General features: G+C 41.5%; 1 long non-coding RNA gene across 1 annotated transcript; it reads right to left on the bottom strand.

Annotated features, from left to right (window-relative positions):
* Positions 1–125: 125 nt before the first annotated feature.
* Positions 126–10,150, bottom strand: LOC146555948 (uncharacterized). Its single transcript, XR_014889257.1, has 3 exons — positions 9,959–10,150; positions 8,134–9,226; positions 126–1,809 (listed from the first exon to the last, which is right to left on the bottom strand). It is a non-coding gene; the product is annotated as an uncharacterized LOC146555948 (long non-coding RNA).
* Between the last annotated feature and the right edge of the window lie 4,827 nt (positions 10,151–14,977).

The raw sequence follows: 14,977 nt of genomic DNA on the forward strand, positions 1-14,977 counted from the left end.
CAATCCTCTTATATTTACAAATTTAAAAAATGTCTTTCTTTGCCTGCCCTGTAAAAACTGCCCTATTAAAAACTACAGCTTCATATCTAACCCACTGGAAAGTCAGTAAACACAGACACACAGAGTGTTTTTACACCACATTTATTTAGGAAATGTAATAAGAGTCTAAAATATGGCAGATAGTTCAATAACAATTTGAAAATAATCATAAATATGAATCCAATAAATACAGAATATGTATAGGAGCTGCTATTCACGCAGAGTATTATGACTTTGCAGAATACTTTCAATGCACTGCCTCACTTGCAATGCGTTACAGTGCTTTAAATGACCCGAACGCTTCCTGCACTGGCAAAAAGCAAGCATTTAAAGGTCACTGATGTCAGCTAAAGCCTGCAAAACCTGTTTTTTGTGGGGTTTTTTCTTTATGGCCAGTTCTGATGCAATCTTATCCTGCTGTGTCTGAAGCATGGGCAGACTCAAAAAGGAAGTTTATGGTTGCACAAACTTTTATGTGTCATCAAGACAAAAGTTTATCCACATACACCAGGGTATATCTGAATAAACTTAATTTTGCCCAAAGCTCCAACTCCCCAGGTGGCTGTAATGAGCTTAGACGACTATGTCTCGACTGGCTCGGTGCACTAGCTCCATTTCAAAAGTTTCATCTGAAAAGAAAGCGCTATGTCTTCTAATTGAAGACGTTTCTTTTATACAGACTCAGGGAGTTAGGGCCCATTGCAGTCAAGTCTGAGCTGAGACTTTGATGTGAGATTATCGGGCCTCAGCTCTGTGACAGAAGGTCACCACTCTCTCACTGGCTTGATGCCTCCCCTTCTCCTTCTCCTGCCGCTCAAAGTGATCCAGCCTGCCTCTCAGTCAAATTTGAGGAAAAGAAGTACGACCAGGCTGTCAGACATGTCCAGCTTATATTGAGATGTCAACCTTTAAAATCCCCTTTTCAACATGCAGTGAAAGACAAAATCCCACCAGATTTACAGATAACAGAGTTTTACTATAGTTAAATCAGCAGGACAAGTACAGCCAATAACCTGGAATGGAAAGGATAGATACGTGTGTGTTTGAGAGAAATGAAAGATGCAGTGAACAAAAATGTTAGAGCAACAGATTAGAGATGGGAGACAAGAAAACAGAGAACAGAGGAGTAACAAATGAATAACAAACAGTGTTGGTACACAGAACAGAAATACAACAAATCTGGTGATTCACAGTTGAAAATATAATATTTTCCCAGGAAACTGGGTATTGGAAATGAAAAAAACTAAACAAAATAATAAATTAGTCTTTAAGTAAGTTGTGAAAGTGTGTGGTTGTCTATCTGTCTGCCCTGTGGTGAACAGAGGAAGAGGAGAGGGAGTGTTTAAATAACAATCACGAACATTTAGCAAGAGACACAAAGACAAAGTTGCACACATTTCACACACAGCATGGGCCTTTTTAAATAAACAGGTTGCTCAGCTTTGTTTGTGGATTCCTCAATAAAGAGAACATCCGGATCCACAAAAGGCTTAAAAGAGACATAAGGAGCAGACATGGCAGCCTGAATTTACAGGAGGATTTCACAACAGCAAAGATAGAAGTAAAACTTTCAGGGGAAAGAAAAGTCACCATGCATTTAAGGAGCTTTTATTTATTTATTTTTCTATCTGATATTACCAACACGGCTGCAGCGAGGAGAGGTTTCTTCTAAATGGCACTGCCATAACAGATCCAGTCACTCACCACTCCCATTTAGTGTGTGCCTTATTAAATCGCTTCCGGCTTTTGGTGAGCTGAACTTGAGCCAATCTGAGAAACCAAACACAATTTTTCTTTAGGCAGGAAACTTATTTCTGTACAAAAATTCGCACACAACCAAAAACAATATCTTATACTGTTTATTTTAAAAAAAAAAGGTGGGGGGGGGGGGGGGGGGGGGTGGATAATAAATATAGCCCGGGAACCAAATGAATAAGAGAGCTCATGTTTCTTTAGCTCGTGCAGAAGGCATCCGTCTGCACATTTCCACACAGCCCTGTTTGTGTCAGGCCAATCACAAACATTCATCTAATACAGGGCAGGTTTGATGGAAATACACTGAGGATGCTGTGGATCTTTTGTAAATAACCAAGATGGCTGCTGCTCACCTTATCTGCTACTGAGATAACGTGTGGTTCGTACATTAATTTATACAAGAGTTTCTGAAGCTATATTGACATCACTTTTGTCTCTTAAGCGGCTAGTTAATCAAATGAATAACACCAATACTGTGCTTGACATTCTTCCATCTCGCATAGCTAAGGACTGTTGTGATGTAATCGGACCTAGTATCCTATTTCTTATGAACCTTTCCTTGCTCTCAGGCTGTGTTCCTTTGGCCTTTAAACATGCTGTAGTCCACCCGATTCTTAGAAAAAGAAACTCTGACTGTTATGACCTTTTAAACTACAGACCGATCTCTAAGCTTTCGTTCTTGCCAAAAATCCTGGAGAGACTAGTTCTCTCCCAGCTCCAGGCGTACTTGGACACGAACAATATTGCTGAGAAATTTAAATCTGCTTTTAAGCCATTGCATAGCACTGAAACAGCGTTGGTTAGAGTTCTTAATGATATTCTTGTAATTACTGATACTGGACGCTCTATGATCCTAGTTTTATTGGACCTCTCTTTGGCTTTTGATGAGCTGGACCATAACATCTTATTATTAAGACTTGAGCACACTGTGGGTATTAGAGGCACTGCCCTCGACTGGTTTAAATCATACCTTGCTGATAGATCCTTATCAGTTAACTTAGGCACCTTCTCCACTTCCTCTGCACCAGTCTGCTGCGGTGTACCTCAAGGATCAGTTTTAGGCCCTATTCTCTTCTCATTGTATTTGCTCCCTCTAGGTGCAATCTTTGAAAAATACAATATCGCCTTCCACTGTTACGCCGACGACATACAGATCTATTTTGAACTTACTGACGACCTTGCTGTGTCCCTGCACTACTTTCAAGAATGCATGCGGGAGGTCAAAGAATGGTTCCTGAGTAATTCCCTCGTTTCAAACGATAAGAAGACTGAGATTGTGGTGTTCAACAGTAAAATCCCTCGTGCCCAACTCTGTGCTGCCCTGGGTTCCTTTGCTAGCTCTTCCTGTGACTATGTCAGTAACTTGGGTGTACTGGTGGATAGCTCGCTCAAACTCGATAAGCAAGTGTCTGCTGTAGTGAGATCTAGCTTCCACCAACTGCGCCTTATCTCTAAGGCTAGGCATTATGTTCTGCATGAGGACCTGGAGAAGCTTATTCACACTTTTGTGACCTCCAGGTTGGATTATTGTAACTCCTTGCACTACGGTCGTCCCTCTTCTCTTTTTCTTAGACTGCAAACAGTCCAAAATGCAGCAGCCCACCTTTTGACTGGTACCAGGAAATTTTGCTGTATTCTAGCTGGCTTGCACTGGCTACCCATAAAGTACCGTACTCAATTTAAAATATTACTCCTTACATTCAAAACTATTAATAGATTAGCGCTGAGTTATCTTAGTGAACTTCTCAGGCTACATACTCCTGCTAGAACACTTAGATCTGCCACTCAACTACTTCTGACCCAACCCAGATCTCGGCTGAAGTCCCGGGGTGACCGTGCGTTTGCTCTGGCTGCCCCGGTACTGTGGAACACCCGTCCTCTTGATATCCGCGCCTCTGATTCTATTGCACTGTTTAAATCACGACTAAAAACCCACTTATTCAATCTTGCCTTTCCCTCTAGTTAACATTTCTGTTATGATTTTATATGATGCACTTTTATGCTCATTTAATTCCTTGTTTGTTCTGTATCTGCTGCTTTCCTATGTATCAGTGACAGCTATTTGCTTGCAAACCTAGTACTTGCTTTGGTCCCGAGGCTGCTTTTATTGTTGCTGGCGACTTCAACCACACCAACTTAAAGACAGTCCTCCCCAGATTCCACCAACATGTCTCCTGCCACACCAGAGGAGACAAGACTTTAGACCATGTGTATTCCAACCTGGCTGGAGCCTACAAAGCCACACCCCTCCCCCACATTGGACAATCGGACCATCTCTCCCTGTTCCTCACACCTCGGTATTCACCACTCATCCAACGTGTGAAACCTGCTGTGAGGACAATTAAAGTGTGGCCAGAGGGGACAGACGCAGTGCTCCAGGACAGATTTAAAAACACAGACTGGAATATGTTCACCCACACAGACCTGGACCAGTACGCCTCATCTGTACTGGATTACATCTCCAAAACCACAGACAGTGTCACCACCCAGAAACGGATCACCATGTACCCCAACCAGAAGCCTTGGATGAACCGGGATGTTCGTCTCCTCCTGAAGGCCCGCAACACTGCCTTTAGGTCAGGAGATGCACACGCCTACAGTACAGCCAGGGCTAATCTAAAGAAGGGCATCAAAAAAGCCAAACACCATTACAAAAAGAAGGTAGAAGAACACTTCTCCAACTCCAACCCCCGACGCATGTGGCAAGGACTCCAGACCATCACAGACTACAGGACCACCAAACCCTCCCCCGCATCCTCTGATGTCTCCTTCCTCAACGAGCTCAACAACTTTTATGCTCGTTTTGAGCGAGGGAACCCCACAACCACAACCAAAGCAGACATGACGCCAGACCACCAACCTATGACTCTCTCCCCCACCGATGTAGGAGCGGTGCTGAGCAGGATCAATGTCCACAAGGCTGCAGGCCCTGATGGCATCCCCGGGCGTGTTCTCAGAGCGTGTTCTGGGGAGCTTGCAGGAGTGCTCACAGACATATTCAATCTGTCCTTGGCCCACGCTGTGGTACCGGCCTGCTTCAAATCCACCTCCATCGTCCCGATACCCAAAAACTCCAACCCATCTTGCCTCAATGATTACCGCCCAGTAGCACTCACCCCCATCATCACTAAGTGCTTAGAGCGACTGGTCCTAGCACACTTCAAATCCTGTCTCCCCCCCACCCTGGACCCCCACCAATTCGCATACCGCCAGAACAGGAGCACAGAGGATGCAGTCTCCATCGCACTGCACTCTGTCCTCTCACACCTGGACAACAACAACACCTACGCCAGAATGCTGTTTATAGACTTCAGTTCAGCATTCAATACAATCCACCCCTCACAACTCATCAGGAAACTGACAGACCTGGGTATCAGTTCCCTCATCTGCAAATGGTTACTGGACTTCCTGACCAACCGCCCCCAACATGTCCGGCTGGATAACCGCTGCTCATCTACCATCACAATGAACACCGGTGTACCACAAGGCTGTGTGATGAGCCCTTTCCTCTACTCCCTCTTCACCCACGACTGCAGACCTGCTGATGGTTCCAACACCATCATTAAGTTTGCAGATGACACCACGGTGATTGGCCTCATCAGTGACAACGATGAGGCCACCTACAGGGAGGAGGTGGATCGTCTGGCTGAGTGGTGCGACAGAAACAACCTGCTGCTTAACACCGAGAAGACCAAGGAGCTCATCGTGGACTACAGGAGGAATGCTGACCCACATCCACCCATCCACATTAAGGGGACGGCTGTGGAGCGTGTGAGCAGCTTCAAGTTCCTGGGAGTCCACATCTCCGAGGATCTCACCTGGACGACCAACTGCTCCAAGCTGGTCAAGAAGGCTCACCAGCGCCTCTTCTTCTTGAGGACTCTGAGGAAGAACCACCTGTCCTCAGACATCCTGGTGAACTTCTATCGTTGCACCATCGAGAGCATCCTGACCAACTGTATAACAGTCTGGTATGGGAACTGCTCTGCCTCGGACCGGAAGGCGTTGCAGAGGGTCGTGAAAACTGCCCAGCGCATCGCCGGAGCACCACTTCCTGCCATAAAAGACATCTACAGGAAGCGGTGTCTGAAAAGGGCTGGGAAAATCATCAAAGACCCCAGTCACCCATCACATGGACTCTTCACCCTCCTGCCCTCTGGGAGGCGCCACAGGAGCCTCCGGACTAAGACCACCAGGTACCGGAACAGCTTCTTCCCCACAGCTGTCAGACTCCTGAACTCTGCCTCCTGACATCTGACCCACGTTAAACTCATGGACTGAACATACACACACCCACAATGGACAACTGTACCCTCAAACACACAATAATAACATGGACTGAACCACCACTCACAACCACTAGCACTTTATATAGCCTCTGTAGAAACTATCTACACCCTCACTTATCTTAACTGCACTACTGTATAGCTCTGTGTAAATAATCATTCTGTACATTCGATAATCTTTAATCCTACAACTGTTTACAACTTGCATAGTTCCCATTTCTGTATAGCTGTATATCCCAGATTCTGTAAAGTTATTTATTTCATATTCTGTATAGTTTTTCATATTTATATCCTGTTCATATCCTGTACATAGCTTGTACTCACTACAGCCTGTACATACTTATAGTTATAGAATATTCACAACATACTTCATACCGTGTACATTATAACATACCATAATAGACCCATTTCTGTAATATACTCACATATCTATATTATTGCTAATATATATTGTAATATATCTATATCACTAAAGCACTTCTGGATGGATGCAAACTGCATTTCGTTGCCCTGTACCTGTGCATGTGCAATGACAATAAAGTTGAATTCTATTCTATTCTATTCTATTTCTATTATCTTCCTTTTATTCTCTATGTTACTTGTTAAGCACCTTGGCATACCCTTGGTTTTAAGTGTGCTTTATAAATAAAGTTCATTATCATTATTATTATTATAAACCTCTGTCGGGGCCATCAAGCAGTCTGGACTGGGCTTTAATGCAACTTTATCCCCATAAATATCTCAAAGTGAGAGAGCGCATTTCTGTTACAAACAACCTGAAGACAGAAAATATTTGTTTCTGACCGACTACAGTCACTCATATATATCTCATTTCCAACAACACGGTGCCAGTGTGTCTTCAGAACTAGCCCACATTTTGACAGGTCTGAGAGCCAATTGTTACATAGTAACTGCATCTGCCAATCAGTGGTGAATTTCCTGTGGTAGCCCCGCCCAGTGACTCCAATTTGGTCCTTGGATATTTTGTGCTTTTTGGCACTTTTGTGCCACATTTGTTTTTTGAAAATACATGGGACCTGCTCTAGGAACTGGATTAGTGTAAATTCAGTTTTCTGTCCTGTTGATTAGCCCGTGTCGTTTAGCCTCACCAGCTTTGATCAGACTTCTCTCGAATCCTCCTGTTGGGGTTGTGAAAGATTAGCATCTCAGAGTGCATGTAGTCACTCTCTATTATTGTAGGGTTTTTACCGTACACATATTGTTCCAATAGGCGTGACACTAAGTGATATGTGACTTCTGCATTACTCCCTTTGATGAAGTTGCAACACTCGAGCATTTCACAACTAATGACGAGAGCAGAACGCAGGAGCTCGCACAGAGAGAGAAATTCAGTTTTAGAAAATGAAAAGCTGAAGAAACTGTAGACAAAATTCACAAATGACAAACTGATTTGCACTCACTCCTCAGGCGAACCTTCACTGTTCTGTGCAAACACACAAACAGCTTGATGCTGCTACACTGATATTAAAGATGATGTTTTTCTTTGGCTAATATCCAGTGCTAACTTATGTTCCCCGTCTTTCTTTCCTGTTATGCAGCAGAAGTAGTAAGATAAACTCTTCTTATCAATTGAAAACACAAACTTCTCAGATCGATTTGCACATTATCTAGTACGATCCAGAATATGAAAGCTAAGCTCGTTAATATGCACAGCAATAAAAGTAACAGCAAAATGTCTGTGTTTGGTAAAATGATCATTATCTGCTGGTACATAACTGTGGTTTTAGCACTTTGACTATATTTTGATAGAGAGTAGTAGGTGTGTGAAATGTGCTATAACACAACAAAGTGGAAAGCTTCTGCTGTGAGGAAATATCAATACTAAATAACAGCAAGTAGCAAAATGACATCGTTATTTACAGCTCTGCTGCTAAATGGCTATAAAACTACTCAGAGGTCGTGTATGTGCAGTACATGCATTAATAAAACTGACCATCTAAAGAAATCTGTAACTGCTGGCAGCAGCTCGTGAAAGAAGGGGAAAATAAATTTTCATAAAAACTGTACATTAAACCAACAACTATTAATTTACCTCATTTGAAACTGAATTTTGTCCTGATGTTGTAATGTTATGTATCCCTCCCCGAGCTTCTGCTGGAGGATTCTTCCTGTAAAAAGGGAATTCTTCTTTCCCACTGTTTCCCATCTCTAATTTTGTAAGGGGTTACCTTACATTATTAAATGCCTTGAAGTAACTGTTGTTGTCCACTGTTGATCTGAAAAACAGACGTGATCATGATCAGGACTGTATTTCATGAGGTACTACAGTCCTGATCAAAAGTTTAAGACCACTTAAACGTTCTTCCACCTTTCAGTGTCCCATGCTTGGTGCTCTCGTTGGCGTTCTCTGGTGGCGTTCAAGGAGACGAGGCCTTTAAAGACGTTTTTTTGTTTTTGAAGCCCTTCAGTCTCAGGTGCCGTCTGATTGTTATGGGGCTGCAGTCGGCGCCAGTAACGGCCTTAATTTGGGTCGAGGATCGTCCAGTGTCTTGACGGACAGCCAGTTGGATCCTCCAGCTCAGTGCTGGTGACTTTTTTTGGGTCTTCCACTTGAGTTTTTGTTTCATAACCCTCAGGATCATTTAAGAAATGAAAGTCTTACTGCATCCCACCTCAGCAGCGATGGCGTGCTGTGAGAGACCCTGCTTATGCAGTTCAACAACCCGACCACGTTTAAAAAGGGAACGTTTTTTTTTCCTTAGCCATCAGAGCGTCATGACAGTGTGACTGCCTGACAGAAAAGGACAATGAATCCCCATTTTTGCACAGATTTTGCCTTTTAAAGGCAAGTGGTCCTAAACGTTTGATCAGCTGTAAAACAGCCTGTTTCAGTTTAACAGTTGTTTTCAATAAATTGCTCAAAAAAATGTTTTGCCTCACTCCCATTTCTTCTTGTTGCATGTTGAAGCTCTACTTGGAACGTTGCAACCATGCAAAATAGGTTTTTTTGGTCATTTTTCAAGTGGCCTTAAAGTAACAGATCTATTTCCTTGTGTATAAAATGTGTATTATAAAATGTTTACTTTGGCCTAGAAATGTGTGGATGTAAAAGTATGATAACTAGGCTGTCTATTACCTTCCCTTGAACTGCGGTAGCAGTCTTTGGCCCCCGTAGATGAAGTCCTCTGATACACACACACACACACACACACACACACACACACACACATATATATATATATGCAAAAAATACACTGCAAACTTAAACCAACACCATCCTCCCTATTCTAAATTTTAAAGAGAGCTTAGCAGAAATATTAAACAACCTAACTAATAGGGTTGCCAACTTCCAGCAAAAAAAATAGGGACACCCCCCCCTGCCTCGTGATGCTTAATCGATGTAGTCAACTTTAATTTAATGCACATGCAAAAAATGAATAAATAAATAAAAAATGCACAGAAATCATTTATTTTTCCACAATAATTAAATAGATTCAACATCTTTCTTCAACAGAACTGCAGACTGCACAGATGGTTGCCAAAGGAAAAAGTACTATAGCTTACTAGGGTATATATTAAGCCTAATAGTTACTATATACAGTAATGGACTTCTATACATTTTACATCAGATTCAAACTTTGGGTGTAAGATTCAGAGAAATATTTATTAAAAGTTAGACATTTTAAATGAGAATAAGAAACGAAAGTTTGTCTTTGTACCAACCTTTTTCCTGTTAGTGCCCTACCTGCCCCCCAGCTCAAGTTAGCGCCTTACATATATATACATATACATATTAAAAACCTTTCCTTCCCTTTCTAACCGGAACTTCTTCCACCGAGAAACACTAAAATATACACAGTCAGTGTCACAGCTCCCTGTCGAACATTGAGCAGCAGCCACTGAGGTTTACCTGTTACCTGTTTCTTCGTGTTTCTTCGTGGAGCATCTGCCCAGCCTCCGTTTTTCGCTCCCCTTCGTGTACATGACACGACAAAATTATAATAAAAACCACTGATATCTGTTATTTATGAATAGATGAAATAGAAATAAAAAACAAAACAAAAACGATGTTGAAATCAAGAGAGAGCGCTCCATTATTTTCTTCTTCGTCGTCGTCATCAGTGTGGTTATGGTATATTAGCGCCACCAACCGGAGCTCAAGTTAGCGCCTTCTTCTTCTTCTTCTTCTTCTTCTTCTTCTTGGTGTTTATTGGCGGTTGACAAACAACGACTTCGTGCATTACCGCCACCAACTGGTATGGAGAGCAGACCAGACTGTCACTTAAGGATTAGATCCTATCATGCTAGTTAAATATTGCTCGATAGCTTTTAGTACTTCAGTTTTTTCTAAGCAAATCCAATTAAATCTAGTTTGAGTTTGATTGTATTTAGGTTTTGAATCAGTTGTCTTCTCTTTCTTCCTCACACTCCTGTCAGTGTAATATAACATGAGCTACTGTCTCAGCACAGCGCTCGCATATTCCGGTGCAATGTTTCCCTAAAATGAAAAGTGTTCCGTTTATCCCAGCGTGCCCAAATCTGAGACGTGAAATGATTGTTTCTCATTTCTCCAGTTTTCCTTTGGATTTTATAAAACCACCGTCCTTTCCTTTCTTTCTCCCATTATTTTTGCAATCTCTCCTTTATTTTCTGTTCTAATTGATTTTTTTATTTCTGTTTTACTACAGCTGATAATTAATTGCACTAATCTTTTTCCAGTGGCTCTTTTTTGCAGCCTTATCTGCCATTTCATTTCCCTTAACACTATAATATGCTGGTGGCCATACAAAAGTTAATCATTAGTCCCGTTATGTTTACTCTGCATGGTGTTTGTTGAGTTTCTATTAAGATTTCTGGTCGACTTTCTGCATGGTTGCATTGTAAACTTACTAACGATGAACTGGAATCTGAACAAATTACTGATCTTAATGGTCTCGTGTCTTCAACCCACTGGACAGTTAATAATATTGCAACCATTTTCCTGTGTATACTGAAAGTCCATCATTGATCCTTTTGCCTTCTTTATATTAAAGTCTGGTATAATAAAAGCCTCTACAACATCTGTATACGTTTGTACAGGATTCTAATGGTGACTAATATATTTCTGTGCCATATGTTAGTTTAAAATAAACTCCTTATCCTCATTTCTATCTACTGTAGCCAAGTTATTTTTTTCCAGGTTTGACTGATTAATAAACATCACACGTCCCTGGATTATATTTTTCCCAAATTTAATCAGTGATTACTTCATATTATTATTATTGTTGTTTCTCAGGATACCAACTTCTGTGCTGCTGTATTAAGGTTTTGTTTGGGTTTTTATTTTCATATTTCATTTCCTTTGATCCGTGCATGTTCTCTGTCCTATTGTCTGTGTGGTTGTGCTTCAGACTGGTTAATTATCCACTGCTGACAATATGATAACACCTAAAAACACTTTGTTAGGTACATGTATTCAGTGCATGTACATTTCATGACATGGATAGTAGTGTTGAGTATTCTGAAATAGTCTGAATATTCATAATATACTGAAGTACTGGAATTTTCCTGCACAACCATTTCTGAGCTTTACAGAGAACGGGCAAAAAACAGAAAATCTTTGGCGAATGGCAGATCTTTGGCATCAAACTAACAGGGCGGAAGGAAACAGTAAGTCAGCTAAGCACAGGAAACTGAGAATAAAAAAAAACATCGCCTGGTTTGATTAGTCTTGACGTCTGCTGTGACAGTCAGACAGCAGGGTCAGAATTTGGTGTAAATTCACAAAAGAATGAATCCATCCTGTCTTGTATCATCAGGTAAGGTTGCTGTTGGTGGTGTAATGGTGCAGGAGTACTGCTGCTGAGCACGTCCGTCCCTTTACGACCACAGTGTACACATCCTCTGACGGCTACTTCCAGCAGGATAATCTCACGATGTCGCAAAGCTCAAATCAAATCAGGACAAAACTGATCTTAATCCAGTCAAGCACCTTTGGGATGTGGTGGGGTGGAAGTGTTGCATTATGGATGTGGAGTAGGGCTGCCACAAACGATTATTTTGATAGTCAACTAGTCACAGATTATTTTTGCGATTAGTCGACTAATCAGATCATCATCCATTGGACGTAAAAGTACAGCTTATTGCACCAGCAGCATCTGCTCTTATATAACTATCATTAGCTTACAGCTTTAAGTGTTTAAGGTCTGTGCTAACTAAAAATAAAGACAAGATGATAGTTTAACCCTTCTGAGGCCCTGGGACCATTTTTGTACATTTTAGTTTTTCAGTTACAAGCCATTTGCACTGTGTTGAATGGAATATAGCCAAATTCTCTAAAAAAAAAGTTTGGTATAATTTCATTTCAAAATTCAAGTCTGACTTCCTTAAATTTTAATGAAATTTGCAGATTGTTTCGGTGAAGTTTAATAAACTCCTTGCTATCTAAAATATAACAGGACACCGGAGTAAATTCTTGAGCATCTCACACTTCTGATAATCAGCTGTCTGCTTGACGTTTATTCAGCTGTGTAAGAACTATAACTTTAATCTCAGCCAAACCGATTTACTCAGGAACAAATAAAATACTAAAAAAAAGCCAAACAATAACATTTTAAGTTATCTAAGTGACTCATATATCATGTTTAACCTGAGTAGCGAAAGACGGCGGTGGGTTTGAAAACGATTTGCCGGGAGTCCGGTGTTCTCACGGCGCTAGTGACCTAGCCCCCGGCTAACTATCGAGCTAGTGGGTAACAGACGTCTCCGAAAACGTCGGAGCGCTTTTGAAAATATGCGGTGTCTTGATAAACTGAGCAGATATTTGAGGTTTACACAGCTACATTCTCGCCTGAAAATATGTTAAACGTTTATTTTGTGACCCAGAAAGAATAATAAGAGTAACATTAAAACTAACTAGCTGCCGCCATTGTTGGAAACTGAGCTGGGCTCAGTGTTGCCAACTCCTCAGTAAGGAAAATCGCTATTGGCTGTCCTAGAAGTCGCTAAATGACGTCATCGCCTAATTTGCATAATTGGTCATCCTAATCTAACCTATGTTGTTGGAGAGAGAAATAACATCGTGGAAGAGACATAAAGTGAGTAAAAAACGTCCTAAATGCATTTAGAGTTTATTTAGAACTACAAATTAAATTTCTTTTAGCAATTATTGTTTTTTTTTTTAATGTCACAATTCCAACCCTGCTCCTTTACCCGGGCTTGGACCAGCAAAAGTGACCCGAAATAGGCGCTCTGGTGGATTTACTTTGTGTGTGTGTTTATAAGTAGTTTTAAACCTTGTGATCCACAAAACAGCATAAGAGTAAAAGAGTAAAAGAAGAACTGACTGCGTTACAGCACCCGCTGCTTGTTGAGAGTAGCGCTTTCACGTCTTTTTTTAAGGGGTCTGAAAACTCGCTAAATATAGCGACAAAGTCGCTAAGTTGGCAACACTGGCTGGGCTGCGCTATGAATTCTGGGACACAGCTACTTCTTCTTCGGGGTTTAACGGCAGCTGGCATCCTTGTACATGCAGTGCTGCCATCTTCTGTTTCAGTCCGTTATTACACTCTTAAATCCTGCTACTTATTCCTGCGTCTTTTGGGATCTTACAAAGCTTCAAACGACGCGTCGACTATTAAATTAGTCATCGACGATTTTGATAGTCGACGTAACAATGTGATGCCATCATGTCAACATGGACCAAAATGAATAATGTTTCCAGCATGGTGTTAAATCTGTACTATGAAGAATTCAGGAGCCTGCCTGGTACCAGTGAGGTGTACCCAGAAAGAGGCCAGTGAGTGTATTCCCAAAGTGAAATGCTGAAAATTATCCAACATATTGCAGATTTTGTTTCCGCCTTCCGCCCAGTTCTTCTGTGCTCTTCTTTCTACTCCCATTCACTTCCAATCTGACATCACAAACACTCAACACTATATGAAACTTATAAAATTATATTGGAAAACCATGATACTTCAATACATCCCTCTATTTTTTTTTTAAATCGCCTGGGAACCCTCTTCCAGTTTCTAGTGCAAGAGGTGTGGTGCACCAGTCCAACACAAGGTAACACAGAGAGACAGACAGACAAGCAGCGGTTTGGGCTGATGGAGGAAGGCATGAGCTACTTTTGATTCTCAGTTCTTTTGTATAAAGTGATCGCTTTTTGTAAGGAACATTATCTTTGTTGTAAATGACGACTCCTGGAGGTTATTTGCAAAAACACGAAACAGAAAAGCTCAATAACACACTTCTTCAGCGTTTATGTCACTGAGACCCACAAACTCACAATCTCTTCAACATCAAATACCATCAAATAAATGTAGTGTTTTTAAAATACACTCATGGCTCCCAAGGACCCAGTGAGGAAACAGACTTCTGGCTTCCTGTTCAGAAGGTCACACTCGCTCTCCTGATTTCTTTTTTTCCGTCTCATCTTTGGCTCGTATCTCACTTCCTGCATACATTCTTTCTCTCGTTTAATCAGCCACTCTGGCACGTGACCCCTTAGTGTAGAAGTACTAATATCATGTGATGTGGTAATAATAAACATGGGAACATTGGAGCCCTGCATTTATAACACTTTTAACATACTAATCAAAAATCCTGACAGTTTGCATTTCAGTCGACAAATGCATGTTACCCCTGGCTCAACAGGTCACATTACTTTGCCTCAGATGTCCATGTCATGTTTCATCTGACAAAGAAAACTGTTTTTTCTTCTTCTTTCATACAGATGGGAATGAAGGCTCACCACAGTCAAGTCTCTGCGGTGCTCGGACTTTGAAGTGAGATTACCGGGGCCTCGGCCAGACAGAAGGTCACCACTCTCTCACCAAGCTGGTGCCTCCTCTTCGTCTCCCTCCACTCAAACTGATCCAGCCTGCCTCTCAATTAAATCTGAGGAAGAAAATCCCATCTGGCTGTCAGACACAGACTCTCAGATACCAACCAGA

Source organism: Mchenga conophoros, linkage group LG17, assembly GCF_057382185.1.
Source record: "Mchenga conophoros isolate Kocher_MC1m ecotype Shallow Benthic linkage group LG17, M_conophoros_male_GT1.1, whole genome shotgun sequence".
NCBI lineage: Eukaryota > Metazoa > Chordata > Actinopteri > Cichliformes > Cichlidae > Mchenga > Mchenga conophoros.